This window comes from Suncus etruscus, chromosome 1 (genome assembly GCF_024139225.1).
Source record: "Suncus etruscus isolate mSunEtr1 chromosome 1, mSunEtr1.pri.cur, whole genome shotgun sequence".
Lineage (NCBI taxonomy): Eukaryota > Metazoa > Chordata > Mammalia > Eulipotyphla > Soricidae > Suncus > Suncus etruscus.
This window is the reverse complement of record NC_064848.1, coordinates 153,727,399-153,745,259: the sequence shown is the minus strand read 5'-3', so window position 1 is coordinate 153,745,259 and position 17,861 is coordinate 153,727,399. Positions and strand designations below refer to the sequence as shown.

Sequence of the window (17,861 nt, the reverse complement as noted above, 5' to 3'; positions counted from 1 at the left end):
CCTTGAAGATACCTTTAGTTTCAATGTCATGGAGTGTTTTACCTATGTGTTGTTCTATATACCTTGTAGTATCAGGTCTTATATCAAGGTCTTTAATCCATTTGGATTTTACCTTCATACATGATGTTAGCTGGAGATCTATTTTCGCTTTTTTGCAAGTGGCTAACCAGTTCTGCCAACACCACTCTTGAAGAGGCTTATCCTGCTCCACTTAGGGTTTCTTGCTCCTTTGTCAAAAATTAGGTGATTGTATATCTGAGTACTATTGTACTATGAGTACTCAAGCCTATTCCACTGATCTGAGGGTCTGTCTTTATTCCAATACCAGGCTCTTTTGATAACTGTTGCTTTGTAATACAGTTTAAAGTTGGGGAAAGTAATGCCTTCCATATTCTTTTTCCCTTGGAGTGCTTTAGCTATTCGAGGGTGTTTATTGTTCCAAATGAATTTCAGAAGTGTTTGATCCACTTCTTTGAAGAATGTCATGGGTACCTTTAGAGGGTTTGTATTAAATTTGTATAGTACTTTAGGGAGTATTGCCATTTTAATTATGTTAATCCTGCCAATCCATGAGCAGGGTATGTGTTTCCATTTCCAAGTGTCCTCTCTTATTTCTTGGAGCAGGGCTTTATAGTTTTCTTTGTATAGGTCCTTCACATCTTTGGTCAAGTTGACTCCAAGATATTTGAGTTTTTGTGGTATTAATGTAAATGAGATTGCCTTCTTAACGCCCATCTCTTTCCTATCATTATTGGTGTATAAAAGGCCATTGACTTCTGTGTTAATTTTGTAGCCTGCCACCTTGCTATATGAATTTATTGTTTCTAGAAGCTTTTTGGTAGAGTCTTTAAGGTTTTCTAATTAGAGTATCATGTCATCTACAAACAGTGAGAGCTTGACTTCTTCCTTCTCTATCTGGATTCCCTTGATATCTTTTTCTTTCCTAATCCCTATAGCAAGTACTTCCAGTACTATGTTGAAGAGGAGTGGTGAGAGCATACAGCCTTGTCTTGTTCCTGAATTTAGAAGGAAGGCTTTTAGTTTTTCTCCATTGAGGATAATATTCGCTCTTGGCTTTTGGTAGATGACCTTAACTATTTTGAGAAAGGTTCCTTTCATCCGATCTTAATGAGTGTTTTTTTTTTTTATCAAGAATAGGTGTTGGACCTTATCAAATGCTTTCTCTGTAGCCTTTGATATGATCATGTGATTTTTATTTTACTTGTTGTTGATGTTGTATATTATGTTGATAGACTTACAAATTTTAAACCATCCTTGCATTCCTGGGATGAAACCTACTTGATCATAGTGAATGATCTTCTTGATGAGGCATTGGATCCTCTTTGCCAGGATTTTGTTGAGGATCTTTGCATCTGCATTCATCAGGGATATTGGTCTATAATTTTTTTTTGGCAGCATCTCTATCTGATTTGGTAACAAGGTGATGTTGGCTTCATAAAAGCTGTTTGGAAGTGTTCCCATTTTTTCAATTTCATGAAAGAGCCTGGCTAGGATTGGTAATAGTTCCTCTTGAAAGGTTTGAAAGAATTCATTAGTGAATCCATCTGGGCCTGGGCTTTTCTATTTAGGGAGACATTTGATTACCATTTCAATTTCCTCAATAGTGATGGAGGTGTTTAGATATGCTACATCCTCCTTACTTAACCGTGGAAGGTTATAAGAGTCCAAGAATTTATCCATTTCTTCCAGGTTCTCGTGTTTGGTAGCATGGAGTTTCTCAAAGTAGTCTCTGCTTACCCTTTGGATCTCTGCAATATCTGTAGTGATCTCCCCCTTTTCATTTCTTTTTTTCCCTTTTCATTTCTTTTTTTCCCTTTTCATTTCTAATACAGGTTATCAGGTTTCTCTCTCTTTCTTTGTGAGTTTTGCTAATGGTCTATCAATCTTGTTTATTTATTTATTTATTTATTTATTTATTTTTTCAAAAAACCGACTTCTGCTTTCATTGATCTTTCAGATTATTTTTTTGGGTTTCCACTTCATTGATTTCTGCTCTCAGCTTTGTTATTTTCTTCTGTTCCCTATTTTTGGTTTCTTTTGTTGATCATTTTCTAATAATTAATGAGCTGTGTTATTAATCTATTCAGGTATGCCCCTTCTTCCTTCCTGGTGTGTTCTTTCAAAGCAATAAATTTTCCTCTCAGGACCGCTTTTGCTGTGTCCCATAGATTTTGATAGTTTGTGTCTTCATTACCATTTGTTTCCAGGAAAGTTTTGATTTCCTCTTTGATTTCACCTCGGACCCACTGGTTGTTCAGTAGCAGGCTGTTTAATTTCCAATTGTTAAAGTTTTTCTTCTGTGTCCCTTTGTAGTTAGTTCACATATAATTTTAGAGCCTTGTGGTCAGCAAAGGTAGCCTGCAAAATTTCTGTCCACTTGATTTTATAAAGGTATGTTTTATGTGCCTGTATGTGGTCTATCCTGGAGAATGACCCATGTACATTGAAAAAGAACATGTATGCAGGTTTTTGGGGATAGAGTGTCCTATATATATCTACCTATCCTCTTTCTTCCACTTCTCTTTTCAGAGCTAGTATATTTTTGTTGGGTTTCAGTCTGTTTGACCTATCAAGTGTTGACAGGGCCATGTTGAGGTCTTCCACAATTATTGTGTTATGAATTATGTCTTTTTTCAAATTTGTCAATGATTTAATTAGATAATTTTATGGTCTCTCATTGGTAGCATATATGTTTAGTAGTCTGATTTCTTCCTGTTGCACAAATCCCTTGATTAGTAGAAAGTGTCCATCTTTGTCCTTTACAACTTTTCTGAGTCTAAAGTTGGTGTCATCAGATATTAATACGGCCACCCCAGCTTTTCATAAGGGTGTTGTTTGCTTGGATGATTTTCCTCCAGCCTTTGATTTTGAGTCTATGTTTGTTCTGACTATTCAGGTGTGTTTCTTGTAGGCAGCAGAAGGTTGGGTTCATCTTTTCTTTTACTTTTTTTTTTTGTTTTTCAGCCACAATCATTTGATGCTCAGGGGTTACTCCTGGCTAAGCGCTCAAAAATTCCCCCTGGCTTGGGGGGACCATATGGGATGCCGGGGATCGAACCGCGGTCCTTCCTTGGCTAGCACTTGCAAGGTAGACTCCTTACCTCTATCACCACCTCCCTGGCCCCGGGTTCATCTTTTTGACCCATTTTACCATTCTGTGTCTTTTAATTGTTGTATTTTGTTCATTGACATTGAGGGAGATGGTTGCTTTAGGATTTAATGTCATCTTTGTGAATAAGTTTGCTGTGTTTGTTGGTCTGTCTTGTCTTAAAGTAGACCTTTCAGTTTTTCCTTTAAGGCTGGTTTTGCATCTGAGAAGTTTCTGAGTTGTTGCTTATCCGTGAAGCTTTGTATCCTTCCTCCAAATCTGAACGTGAGTCGGGCTAGGTACAGTATTCTAGGTGAGGCATCCATTTCATTCAGTTTTGTCACAATAACCCAAAACTGTCTTCTGGTATTGAGGGTTTCTTGTGACATGTCTGCTGTATGTCTTAAGGATGCTCCTTTAAATGTAATTTCCCTTTCCCTTTTGTTGCTTTCAGTATTCTATTCTATCTGTGGGATTTATCATTATAACTAGGATGTGTCTTCTGGTGTTTTTCTTCAGGTCTCTTTTAGCTGGTATTCTTTGGGCATGCAGGATTTGGTTGCATGTAGTCTTTAGCTCTGGGAGTATCTCTGTGATGATGTCTTTGGCTGTTGATTCTTCCTGGGGATCTCTTTACTGGGCCTCTGGGTCTCCAATGATTCTTATGTTGTTTATGTTGAGTTTATCAAAGACTTCTATTTTCATCTGTTCACATTCCTTGAGTAATTTTTCCATTGTCTGATCATTTGTCTTAAGGTTCTTTTCCAATTAGGTACCACCATAGTGTGGGAGCAGAATACCAAGTAAGGAATAATCCAATATACTATCATCAGGTCACACCCTAGGGTGGGGAACAATTATTGATTAGGGTAGGATCAGTAACACAACATCACCCACATAGATATAAAGGAAAAATAAATAAAAATAAGTAAAAATAATTTAAGGGAACAAAGTGATGCAGGAGACTAGCTTACATTTGGGGATAAACAGGTTGAGAGTTAGTATTATATAGGTCTTAAACTTATAAAGAAAATAAGGTTTCCCCATTGTCTTTTGCGATATGCTTGTGAAGGTTGGGATCCAGGGCACATTTTCATCACACACCCTGGTCTTGTTGAGATTGAGAAATGATTTTGGGCAGAAAGGAGTTGGGTAGAGTTCTTGTACTGGGGATCCTTCTGGAGCTGTGTCCGGTATCAAACAACAGTCCATATTTGGGGGGGGGGTGAGAAGGAGGGCCACAGAGCATGAGTCAGCAGGGGTTTTGGTTTTAGTTTCTTGCTAGGGGACGCAATGTGAGGCTGAGTGGTTGTCCCTTCACTTGGGAGCTGGGTGATGACTTATTGGGGCAGGAGGTCGTCTTGATACCTGATGGGTTAAGAACTGAGGGTAAAGACCATTATTAAGTAGGGGTATTGAATTGGAAAGGTGAGGTGAAGGAATAGTAGGCTTTCTGAAGGGAAGAGAAGTGATATTATATAGGAGGGACTATATACATTATGGGCATGGATTGTTTACAATTTAGACTTGGCTCTCATAGAGGAGTCCTCTGTCTATGTCTCATGCCCGCATAAAGACATGCAGTAGTTATCTATTCTAAAGATGTTGTTAGAGGTCTCCTAATAGAATGGTTCTGAGCTCTTAAGGACTGGTTGAATTAAGATAAATAATTACCATAGGTATAGCTTAGAAAAAGAGGAAGGGAAAGCAAAAGATAAGAGAGAAGAACAGGAAAATAGGTAACTATAGTAACAATAAGGTAAAAAAAATTAATAAATCAACTAAAAGAGATTGGGTCAGTGCGTCAGAGTTGGGAGGTTTTCTCAGTTTTTATGCATTTTGTGAGTGACGGGGTTGGGCCTTCCTAAATGAAGGTTTCAGGGTTAGATAATGGCTGGAGCAGTTTAGGATACACATGGGTTTTGCATCTCGAGTACTAAACAATGTGTTAATGAGGCCTACCTGTGTAGGTGGCTACCCTATGTAGTATTGTCTGCTACATCTTATGTATCAAAATTTCTTTCCTACAGAGAAAGTAACTGTGGGTTTTATTTGCCATAGATTCAATTGATGATGAGGAGGAAGAAAAGATAGAAGAAGAAAGGGGAGAAGGAAAGAAGTAGGGAGAAGAGAAGAAAAGAGAAAGAAAATGTTGATTTGCCCAAGCATGTTCGATGCTTGGTCCTGTAATATAAGTCTGTGGTTCACGGTTGACTGTTTCAGTGGTGTGAATGATCATATGCTACAGGTACTAATAGAGGCCATAAACCAGAGAAAAAGGAAATATTAAAGTGTTTTATCAAGACATTTTCATAATGCAAGCTGAATATGGTATCTAGTATAATTGGGCACCAAGGTGTCAAATTGGGGTGTCCACCCTTTGTATCCAAGAATCCCTGTGGACAAGGAAGCTGAGAGGTTATTTTATTCCTAGTAAGATTAAGGCATTAAAACACATTGTTAGGAAATGCTTCCACTGGAGTCTCTGACTTCCAATCATATTCTTCACCTGTATCTGTGTATAAGCTCCCTAAGACATTATTATAGGCCTTTTAGTAAAAGGCTGATTACATACCTGTTCACTCTAAGCCGTTGTTTCCATTGTTGCTAGTATCTTTATGGTATAATGGATAGTCGAGGCTTTGTGTTGTTCCTCTTCCACTTGTTTTGAGCACTACTCCCCTGTAAATGTTGACAGTTACAGTGCTTGGAGTTTCTACTCTACCAGACCATTGTATTTGTTCATGGAGTATTACATGTACAAATGGTGTATATTCTAAGTACCTCAGAAAAGTGCTATAATTCTGTATTTATTCTTCATTTTCTGGCTTGCTTCATTAACATATTTTGTAAATCCATCCATGTTGCTGAAAAATCCATGATTGTATCATTTCTAATTGCTATGTAGTATTCCATTGTGTTTAAATACCACATCTTCATGATCCACTCATCTATTGTTGGGCATCGAGGTTGGTTCCAAATCTTGGCTATTGTGCCATGTGCTGCAATAAATAGTGAGGTACACATATACTATCCGAATTAAGGATAGATACCCAGGAGATCAATTGCTGGGCCAGATAGCAGCTTAATTCTGAGTTTACTGAGCACTCTCCACACTGTTTTCCATAGGGGTTGGACCAGGCAGCATTCCCACCAGCAGTTGGTAAGAATTCCTTTCTTACCACATCCCCACCAACAGAGATTGTTCCCGTTATTTTTGATGTGAGCCATCCTCACTATTGTAAGGCGGTACCTCATTGTTGTCTTGATTTGGATTTCCCTAATGATGAGGGAAGGTGATCATGTTTTCATGTGTCTTTTGACCATCTTTTAGTCTTCCTCAGAGAAGTGTCTACTCATTTCTTCTCCCAATTTTCTACGGCTTTATTAGATTTTTTGGATCCCACCTTTCTGAGTGCTTTGTATATCCTAGATATCAGCAAAAAATTTTTTCCTATTCCGTTAATTGTCTTCTAGTACTAAACAGGGTTTCTTTCGCCATGCAGGAACCTTTTAGTTTGATGTAATCCCATTTATTTAAGTTTGATGCTAAAGTTCTTGCCATTGGCATTCTATCCTCAAAGACTTTTTTGATATATAGGTTTGAAGTGTTTTGCCCATTTTTTCTTCTATGAACTTTAGAGATTTGGATCTGATTTCAAGGTCTTTAATTCATTTTGATTTGACTTTTGTGTAAGGTGTGAGGTATGGATCAATCTTAAATTTCTTACAGGTGGTTACCAGTTGTTCCAACACCATTTGTTGAAGAGACTGTCTTTGTTCCATTTCAATTTCTTGGCTCTTTAGTCAAATATTAGTTGACTGTATATTTGGGGGTTTATCTCTGGATATTCTGTTCTAACCCATTGGTCTGAGACTGTCTTTCTTCCAGTACCATGCTGTTTTGATCAATATGACTTTATAGTAAAGCTTCAGGTTAGGTAAAGAGATGCCACACATCTTCGTGTTTTTCAGTATGTACTTGTTGTTCCAGGTGAATTTTATAATTGATTATTCTAAGACCTTAAAAATGCTATCTGAATTTGGATAGAGATTGCATTGAATCTATATAGAAGTTTAGGTAAGATAGTCATTTAGACTATGTGGATTCTACTTATGCATGAGCATGGTATGTTCTTCCATATTTCTGTTTGTTTTTGGGTCACACCTGGCAGCTCTCAGGGGCTACTCCTGGCTCTAAGCTCGGAAATAACTCCTGGTGGGCTCGGGGGACCATATGGAATGCTGGGATTCAAACCGCCATACTTCCTCATGCAAGGCAAATGCTTTACTTTCATGCTATCTCTCCAGCCCCGTTCTTTCATTTTCTTATTTCTTTCTGAAGTGTTTTGAAGTTTTCATGGTATAGGTCCTTCAGGTCTCTTGCAAGGTTGATACCGAGATATTTGATATTTTTGGATACTACTTTAAATGGGATTCCTTAATCTCTTTCTCCTCTACTTCATTATTTGTATAGAGGAACGCTACTGTCTTGTGTATTGACTTTGTAGCTGGCCACTTTGCTGTACTGGTTAATTGTTTCTAGGAGTTTTACTGTAGACTCTTTAGGGTTTTCGATGTATGTCATCATATCATCTGCAAAAAGAGACAGTTTGAGTTCCTCTTTCCCTATATGGATTCTTTGATTCCCTTCTCTTGTCTGATTGCTATTGATAGGACTTCTAAAACTATATTGAATAAGAGTGGATAGAGAGGACAGCCTTGCCTACTTCCTGACCTTAGTGGAAATGCGTTCAAATTTTCACCATTAAGTATAATGTTGGCTGTGGGCTTTTTATAGATAGCTATAACTATCTTGAGAAATGCTTCTTCCAGTCCTATTTTGCTAAGTGTTTTTAACATGAATGGGTTTGGGATTTTGTCAAAAGCCTGTGATTTTTGTCTTTCTTATTGTTGATGTGGTGTATGATGTTGATTGATTTGCATATGTTGAACCATCCTTGCATCCCTGGGATGAAACCCACTTGGTCATGGTGTATAATCTTTTTTATGTAGTGCTGGATTCGGTTTGCTAAGATTTTGTTGAGGATTTTTGCATCTATGTTCATTAGTGAGATTGGCCTGTAGTTTTCTTTCTTGGTGGTGTCTGCCATCATTGGGAATGAGTGTGATATTAGCCTCATAAAAGAAATTAGGGAGGATTCTTATCTTTTCAATGGTTTGGAAGAGCCTGTGGATCAGTGGTAGTAATTCTCGGAATGTTTAATAGAATTCACCTGTAAAACAATCTGGATCTGGAATTTTGTTCTTGGGGAGTTTCTTAATTTCTGATTCAGCGTCCTCAGATATGGTTGGCTGGTTTAGGCTTTCTACATCCTCCTTATCCAGTCTTTGAAGATGAGATCTTTCCAGAAATTTGTTAGTTTCTTCTGAGTTCTTTAACCTGACTGAGTATAGTTGTTCATAATAAGTCCTTATGCTGTGTTTGATTTCTTGGGGTTCTGTTGTAATCTCTCTTCTTTCATTTGTGATCCTATTTATTTGGGTGTTTTCCTCTTTTTTGTGTGTGAGTCTTATTAGTGATTTGTCAATATTGTTTATTCTTAAAAAAAAAAAAACACTTCTGGTTCCATTGATTTTTTTTGTATTGTTTTCTTAGTTTCTATTGCCAGGGCATGCCTAAGCTTTAAGGAGGCCTCAGCCCACCAGATGTATCTTCAGATTTCCCTGGTGGGTAGAACTAATTTAACCCCCATGGGATTCCTCAGAAGAGCCGCTGTGGATGCCTTTTTCTTCTGCGTGGATGGTTGAGGAATTTCCAGAGACGCCTGGCATTACATTTTCAGCCAGTATCTGACTATCTCTCCTTTGTTTATATCAGGCAAAATATTGACCTCTATCAAATAATTTCGCCCAGAAATTCCAGCACCAAATTTTATTTTTCTGGATATAGTCAGCCCTAAAAGCGAAGACAATTTTTCTCTCCTTTTCTTTTTTTATATATTTTATCTTTATTTAAACATCTTGATTACAAATATGATTGTGCTTAGGTTTCAGTCATGTAAAGAACACTCCCCTTCACCAGTGCAACATTCCCACCACCAATGTCCCAAATCTCTCTCCATCCCACCCCACCCCCACCTGTACTTTGGACAGGCTTTCCAGTTCCCTCATTCATTCACTTGATTATGGTAGTTCTCTGTGTAGTTATTTCTATAGCTGTACTCACCACTCTTTGTGGTGAGCTTCATGGAGTGAGCTGAAAGTTCCAGCCCTCCTCTCATTGTCTCTGAGGATTGTTACAAAAATGACTTTTATTTTTCTTAAAACCATAGATGAGTGAGACTATTCTGCATCTCTCTCTCTCCCTCTGACTTATTTCACTCAGCATGATAGATTCCATGTACATCCATGTATAGGAAAATTTCATGACTTCATCTCTCCTGATGGCTGCATAATATTCCATTGTGTATATATACCACAGTTTCTTTAGCCATTTGTCTGTTAAAGGGCATCTTGGTTCTTTCCAGAGCCTGGTTATTGTGAATAGTGCTGCAATAAATATAGGTGTGGGGAAGGGTTTTTGTGATGTATTCTTGTGTTCTTAGGGTATATCCCTAAGAGTGGAATAGCTGGGTCGAATGGGAGCTCAATTTCCAGATTTTGGAGGAATTTCCATATCGCTTTCCATAGAAGTTAGACTAGATGGCATTCCCATCAGCATTGGATAAGAGTTCTTTTCTCTCCACATCCCCGCCAGCACTGATTGTTCTCATTCTTTGTGATGTATGCCAATCTCTGTGGTGTGAGAAGGTATCTCATCGTTGTTTTGATTTGCATCTCCCTGATTATTAGTGATGAGGAGCATTTTTTCATGTGCCTTTTGGCCATTTGTATTTCTTTTTTTTTTTTTATCAAAGTGTCTATTCCTTTCTTATCCCCATTTTTTGATGAGATTAGATTTTTTTTCTTGTAAAATTCTGTCAGTGCCCTTTATATTTTGGATATTAGCCCCTTATCTGATGGGTATTGGGTAAATAATTTCTCCCACATGGTGGGTGGCTCTTGTATCCTGGGCACTATTTCTTTTGAGGTGCAGAAGCTTCTCAGCTTAATGTATTCCCATCTGTTGTACTCTGCTTCACTTGTTTGGAAAGTGCAGTTTCTTCCTTGAAGATGCCTTTAGTATAAATGTCATGGAGTTTTTTTTTTTACCGATGTGTTGTTCTATATACCTCATGGTATCCGGTTTGATATCAAGGTCTTTAATCCATTTGGATTTTACCTTCGTACATGATGTTAACTGGGGGTCTATGTTCGCTTTTTTGCAAGTGGCTAACCAGTTCTGTGAGCACCACTTGTTGAAGAGGTTTTCCTTGCCCCACTTAGGATTTCTTGCTCCTTTGTCAAAAATTAGGTGTTTGTATGTCTGGGGAACATTGTCTGAGAACTCAAGTTTATTCCACGGATCTGAGGGTCTGTCTTTATTCCAATACCATGCTGTTTTGATAACTATTGCTTTATAGTACAGTTTAAAGTTGGGGAAAGTAATGCCTCCCATTTTCCTTTCCCCTAGGAGTGCTTTAGCTATTCGAGGGTGTTTATTGTTCTAGATGAATTTCATAAGTGTTTGATCCACTTCTTTGAAGAATGTCATGGGTATTTTTAAGGGGATGACATTAAATCTGTATAATGCTTTGTGGAGTATTGCCATTTTAATGATGTTAATCCTGCCAATCCATGAGCAGGGTATGTGTTTCTATTTTCATGTGTCCTCTCTTATTTCTTGGAGCAGGGCTTTATAGTTTTCTTTGTATAGGTCTTTCACGTCTTTGGTCCAGTTGACTTCAAGGTATTTGAGTTTGTGTGGTACTAATGTGAATGGGATTGCCTTCTTGACACCCATCTCTTCCCTATCATTATTGGTGTATAAAAAGGTTATTGATTTCTGTGTGTTAATTTTGTAGCCTTCCACCTTGCTATATGAGTCTATTGTTTCTAGAAGCTTTTTAGTAGAATCTTTAGGGTTTTCTAAGTAGAGTATCATGTCATCTGCAAACAATGAGAGCTTGACTCTCCTTTTCAAATATACTCTTTGCAGCTGCAGTTTCTGGTAATCAAGGGTGTAACCTGAATGCAGATTTTGACTTTTGACCCTCCTTTAGAAATAGGGAAGCTCATTCTTGGGAATTTGGTACCTACCTTCATTTAACCTCTAAAACAATAGAGTCCAGCCTAGAAAGACCAAGTTTCTAGGTATTTCCTATATTCTCCTAATCCTGATTTTGCATTTAAAGCAATTTTGCTAAGATTAACCTTGAGCTGCGACCTTCTTTCTTGTAACTTAGAATTTTTATAGTCACACCCATAGCTTAGGTATTGTTATTGTTGTACTAGGTTTTGTGATTATAATTATTCTTCCCCTGTGGCTAATTTTTCCCCTATAAATCCCCCTGCTCAAAAATTAAACTTGTCACACTCCTGCCAGAAACGTGTTGACCCCACATTCTCCGTGTGGTTTTATTTATCTCATATTTCATATTCGGCCGCTCATGCTCCCGCTTTCCTATTGTGTTGTGCTATGATCCACGAGAATTGCTGAGACACAGGACGCCCACAGCATTCTATGTTGCTTATTTCTGCTCTGGTTTTTATTATTTCTTGTCTTCTGGTTGTATTTGGGTTTTGTTGTTGCTGTTCTTCCCACTCCTTAAGGTGTCACTTTAAATTATTGATTTTGTCATTCCCCTCTTTCCTGAAATAGGTCTGTATTGCTATGAATTTCCCCCTAATGATTTTGCTGTGTCCCATAAATTTTTGATAATTTGTCTCTTCATTATCGTTTGTCTCAAGGAATCTTTTTATTTCTTCCTTGAGTTCCTCTTTGATCCAGCTGTTGTTGAGCTGCATGTTAATCTCCAGGTTTTTCTACATAGGTTCTTTTTACAGTTAATCTTGATCTCTGTTGCATAGTGATCTGATAGAGTACTTCTAATAATCTCTATATTTGTGACTTTATGCAAGTTAAATTTGTATCCTAAGACATGGTCTATTCTGGAGAAGGTTCTATGTGCACTTGAGAAGAATATGTATTTTCTGCTTTCTGGGGGTGAAGGGCCCTATATAAGTCTATTAGCCCTAATTATTCTAATTTCTCAGTTAGGGCTCATTTCTTTGCTAGTTTTCTGTCTGGTGGATCTGTCCAGTGGTGATAATGGAGTATTGAAATCTCCTACTACTATCACATTACCTTCCATATGTTTCTCCAGGTTTGCAAGTAAATCCCTTACATATTTTTCTGGCTCTGCTTTTGATGCATAAATATTGACCAGAGTTTTTCTTTTGTCTTCTGACTTACTTCGTTTAACATAACATGATCTAGGTCCATCCACGTTGCTGCAAAGTCTGTGATTGTATCATTTCTAACTGCCATGTAATATTCCATTGTATATATGTACCACATCTTAATGATCCATTCATTAAGTAGCACTATATACTATAGTGCTATATATATATATATATATATACTATATATATATACTATATACTATAGTGGTAGCACTATTCTGAAACACCTAGAATACATAAAAAACAAAAAAAAGGACATTGAAGAAGCATAACTGCTAGAACCACAAAGAAAGACTTCATAAACTCCATTCCCTGATCTGCACAGCCACCAAGATCTCTAGAAACAGGTCTGATTTTACCATCCAAGATAAAGTAGAAGTCTTCCACATAACACGAAAGCAGCAAGAGGAGAATAAATGATCTATTTTTTTGACGTCTTTATTTTGGTGTGGAGATTACGGTTGATGTCTCCAATATTATTTTATTTTATTTTGTTTTGTCTTTCTCTTTCTTTTTGCACTTGAGTATGATTTGATTTCAGAACCGAGATTATTGTGTGGTGCCTGTTTTTATTGTTGTGGTGCTTATCGGTTATTTAATTCGATATTTTGTGTGTGTGTGTGTGTATTGTTGTGGTATTTTAATTACTTTTTTCACATCCTCTCTCAAACTGAGGTTGGAAGCCTCTAGACAGGACTCTGCCTATTTTCAGTATATTTGATTTTTGATTGAGAAGAGGACATATTAGGTGATGGGTATTCCCCTGATTTAATGTGAATATGTACCCAAAATACTACAGTGAAAGATATGTAAGCCATTATGGAAAAAAAAGAAAATTGTGTTTTTAATCAGAAACTTTCTTTGACTTACATGTATTATTATTATATTAATTATATTATATGTTATGTTATGTCACTATATTATGTTATATTAGTTTACCTTATTATGTTAATCAATTTTGTCCTTTAAATGAATTCTTACTTAAAAAAAAAACAAAAAAAAAAAACAAAAAAAAAAACAACTTTAGTTTGCCCTGAAGAAAAGAAAAAAATAAATAAAAGATAAAATAAGGCCTCCCAATTCTTACCACAGGCTGTGTTCTTTACACTGGCTGTATAGAAAGAGGAGGTACAGTAAAGGCACCCCATATACACCTCAACACAGGCCCCTTGCCGGGTATGTATTGTGAATTGGGGGACAAAAAAAAAAAAAAAAAAAAGAAAAAAAAATATTGACCAGAGTTAATACTTCTTGATCTAGTGTTCCCCTGATCAGTAAGTAGTGACCCTCTTTGTCTCTGATCACTTTCTAGAGATTGAATGCAATTTGGTCGATAGCTTCTCATCTTTTTTTGTTTGTTTGTTTTCCATTGGCTTTAATAATTGTTTTCCATCCTTTTATTTATTTATTTTTTTGTGTTTTTTTTTGGGGTCACACCCGACAGTGCTCAGGGGAAACTCCTGGCTCCATGCTCAGAAATTGCTCCTGGCAGGCACGGGGGACCATATGAAAAGCCAGATTCGAACTGATGACCTTCTGCATGAAAGGCAAACGCCTTACCTTCATGAAGGTAAATAAATAAAAGGATGGAAAACAATTATTAAAGCCAATGGAAAACAATCCCAGAGAAACTGTGGCTGAGGGCTGAACCACACCATCTGCCAGAAAGAGGGGGAGAGACAGTAGACCCAGGCCCAACCTGTGAAGCTCAGCCCCTGCAGCTGGGGACTGAACCACCTAAAAGCAGCAGTGCAAGCCATGGCAAAAAAAAAAAAAAAAAAAAAAGGGAATCATTAGCCAGCAAGTTCAAAAAATCCATAGATGAACAAATCAACCAACTCAAAGAAGAACTTTTACAGAAGATGAGAGAATCCATACAAATGGAATTAAAGAAAATAAAAATGTCTTAGCAAACCATAGTAGAAGAATTACACAGTTGGAGAATCACATAGAAGAACTTGAAGAAAAACTACAAACCAAAAATGACAAAAAGCCAATAAGGAAATAAGGTAAAGCATTGGAAGAAAAAGGTAGGTATTTAATGAACAAAGACAAAAGAAATAATCTACAGATTGTAGGAATACTAGGGAGGACATTTTTAATGTCCATTTTTATCATATTGATGTACAGGGAGGCCATTAGTTTTTGCGTGTTAATTTTGCAGCCTGCCACTTTGCTATTGTTTTAGAAGCCTTTTGGTAAAGTCTTTAGCATTTTCTAAATATAGTATCATGTCATCTGCAAGCAGTGAGAGCTTGATTTTGTCCTTTCCTATCTGGATGCCCTTGATATCTTTTTCTTGCATAATTGATATGGCAAGAACTTTCAGCATGCTACTGAAGGCGAATGGTGATGCAGAGCAGCTTGTCTTGGACCAGATTTTAGAGTAAAGGCTTTTAGTTTATCTCCATTGAGAATAATATGTGCCGTTGGTTTGTAGTAGATGGCTTTGACTATATTGAGAAAAGTTCCTTCCAATCCCATCTTGATGAGAGTTTTATTTTTATCAAGAATGGGTGTTGAACCTTATGGAATGATTTCTCTACATCTTTTTTTCTATACATCTTTTTATATGATTATATGGTGTTTCTTTCTGTTGATATGGTGTATTATGTTGATTGACTTACACATGTTAAACCATCATTGCATATCTGGAATGAAACCTACTTGGTCATGGTGTATGACCTTCTTGATGAGGCGTTGGATCATATTTGCTAGAATTTTGTTGAGGATCTTTCATCTGTATTCATTAATGATATTGGTTTGTAGTCTTTTTTTAATGCAGTATCTCTGTCTGGTATTGGTAGCAGGTGATGTTATCTTTATAAAAACTATTTGGGAATGTTTCTGTTTCTTCAGTTTCCTGAAAGAGACTGAAAAGTATTGGTAGTAGCTCCTCTTGAAAGAATTTAGCTCCTCTTAAAAGAATTTATTAGTGAATCATTCTGGGCCTGGGCTTTTGCTTTTGGGAAGACTTTAATTACCATTTTAATTTCCTCAGTAGTGATGGGTCTGTTTAGATATCCTATGTCATCCAGGCTCAAATGTGAAGGATTATAAAAATTCAAGAGTTTATCCATTTCTTCCATATTCTCATGTTTTGTGGCATAGATTTTCTCAAAATAGTCTCTGATTACCCTTTGAATCTCTGCAGTATCTGTTGTGATCTCCCCCTTTTGATTTCTACTCTGGTTTACTAAGTTTCTCTTTCTTTTTTTCTTTGAGAGTTTTGCTAGTGGTTTATCAATCTTGTTTATTTTTTTTTAGAGCCAACTTTTGCAATCGTTGTTGTTTCAAATATTTTATTGATTTCTACTTCACTGATTTCTGCTCTAAGCTTTGTTATTTGCTTCTACCTATTTATTTTTGGTTTCTTTTGTTGATCATTTTCTAATTTTATAAGCTGTGTCATTAAGCATTTTATATTGGCTTCTTCCTTTCTGATGTGTTCTTGCAAAGCAATGAATTTTCCTCTTAGTACTGCTTTTGCTATATCCCATAAATTCTAACAAATTGTGTCTTCATTGTCATTTATTTCCAGTAATGTTTTAATTTCTTCTTTGATTTCATCTCTGACCCACTGGTTGTTCAGTAGTGAACTGTTTAATTTCCAGGTGTGTTGTGTTATTGATCCTACCATAATTAATAATTGTGCCCCACCCTAGGGTGTGAGCTGGTTATAGTATATTGGATTATTTCTTACTTGGTATTCTGCTCCCACCCTAGGGTGGTACCTGATTCTTGTCAATAAAAGCAAGGTTCTGAGGAAGGCTGGGGCTCATTCTTCTGTCTTCTTTTATTGAGTAAAGCTGATGTCTCCTAAAACCTGATTGCTGTGAGTCTTTTCCTCATGGGTACTCTGAACCCTCAAACCCATCGGCTGGAGGGAGTTTCAGGCATGTGGTCCAGGCCAGCAGAGTTAGCCCCCTCCGTCCATCTCACCATTATCCATCCCCATCCAGTGCTGTTATTCTACATAGGTGCTAAAGTTTTTCTTCTGTGTACCTTTGTAGTTCACTTATAATTCAATGCTTTGTAATCTGAGAAAGTAGTCTGTACATTTTTATCCTCTTGACTTTATGGAGATTTGATTTATAGACCAGCTTGTGGTCTATCTCTCCTGGAGAATGACCCATGTGCCTTGGAAAAGAATTTGTATTTAGTTTTCTGGGGATTGAGTGATATAATATAATATAATATAATATAATATAATATAATATAATATAATATAATATAATATAATATAATATAATATAATATAATATAATATAATATAATTAATATAGGGGCCGGGCGGTGGCGCTGGAGGTAAGGTGCCTGCCTTGCCTGTGCTAGCCTAGGACGGACCGCAGTTCGATCCCCCGGCATCCCATATGGTCCCCCAAGAAGCCAGGAGCAACTTCTGAGTGCATAGCCAGGAGTAACCCCTGAGCGTCACAGGGTGTGGCCCAAAAACCTAAAAAAATATATATATATATAATAAATATAATATAATATAATATAATATAATATAATATAATATAATATAATATAATATAATATAATATAATATAATGATAAATATAATATAATACAATACAATATAATATAATAATAACATAATATAATGTTAAATTATTTAATATAATAAAACATATGAGATATACTATATACTATGATATAATATAATTAATATATATCAGTCCACTTTCTTCCATTTCTCTTTTCAGAGCTAGTATATTCTTTTGGGTTTAAGTCTGATTGACCTATCAAGGAGTGACAGTAGTGTTGAGGCCTCCCACTATTATTATGCTGCTATTGATATCTTATATCAGATTTATCAACAATTGTATTTAATATTTTGCTGGTGCCTCATTCTGTGCATATATATTTAAGAGTGTGATTCCTTACTTTTGTACATATCCTTTGATTAGTACAAAATGTCATTCTTTGTCCCTTATAAATTTTCTGAATATAAAGTATGTGTCATCTGATATCAATGTGGCCACTGCAGCTTTTTTTTTTTTAAATATGGAACACTTCACGAATTTGCATGTCATCCTTGCTCAGGGGCCATGATAATCTTCCCTGTATTGTTCCAATTTTAGTATATGTGCTGCCGAAGCGAGCACCACTGCAGCTTTTTTTTTAATATAATTTTAATTTTGATCATAGTGGCTTACATATTGTTGACAATATTATTTTAGGTACATATTTACATAAAATCAGGGGGGATTCCCATCACCAAATTGTCCTCCCTATACCTCCATTTTTTGTCCTCCCTCCCATTTCCTCTTCCCTCACCCCCAGGGCGCTAGAATATGTGGTCCCCTCTGTATCTGACCTACTACTTAGTAGTCTTGCACCTGTTTGGTCTTGATGTCTCCCTTATTTCCCCCTCTAACTGGAGGCAGGACTAGCTAGTTCAAGATGCGTGGTTTTGTTTGAAAAAGAGAAAAGTAAT

The 17,861-nt window shown here is 36.7% G+C and overlaps 1 protein-coding gene and 2 non-coding genes across 3 annotated transcripts in view; 1 reads left to right on the top strand and 2 right to left on the bottom strand.

Moving 5' to 3' along the window:
• LOC126027519 (eukaryotic translation initiation factor 3 subunit I-like) overlaps positions 1–17,861 on the bottom strand; it is a 98,260-nt gene that overhangs the window by 73,103 nt on the left and 7,296 nt on the right.
• Positions 13,489–13,621, top strand: LOC126031725 (small nucleolar RNA SNORA51). The gene has a single exon (XR_007503562.1). It is a non-coding gene; the product is annotated as a small nucleolar RNA SNORA51 (small nucleolar RNA).
• LOC126026734 (U6 spliceosomal RNA) lies at positions 17,423–17,529 on the bottom strand. The gene has a single exon (XR_007501960.1). It is a non-coding gene; the product is annotated as a U6 spliceosomal RNA (small nuclear RNA).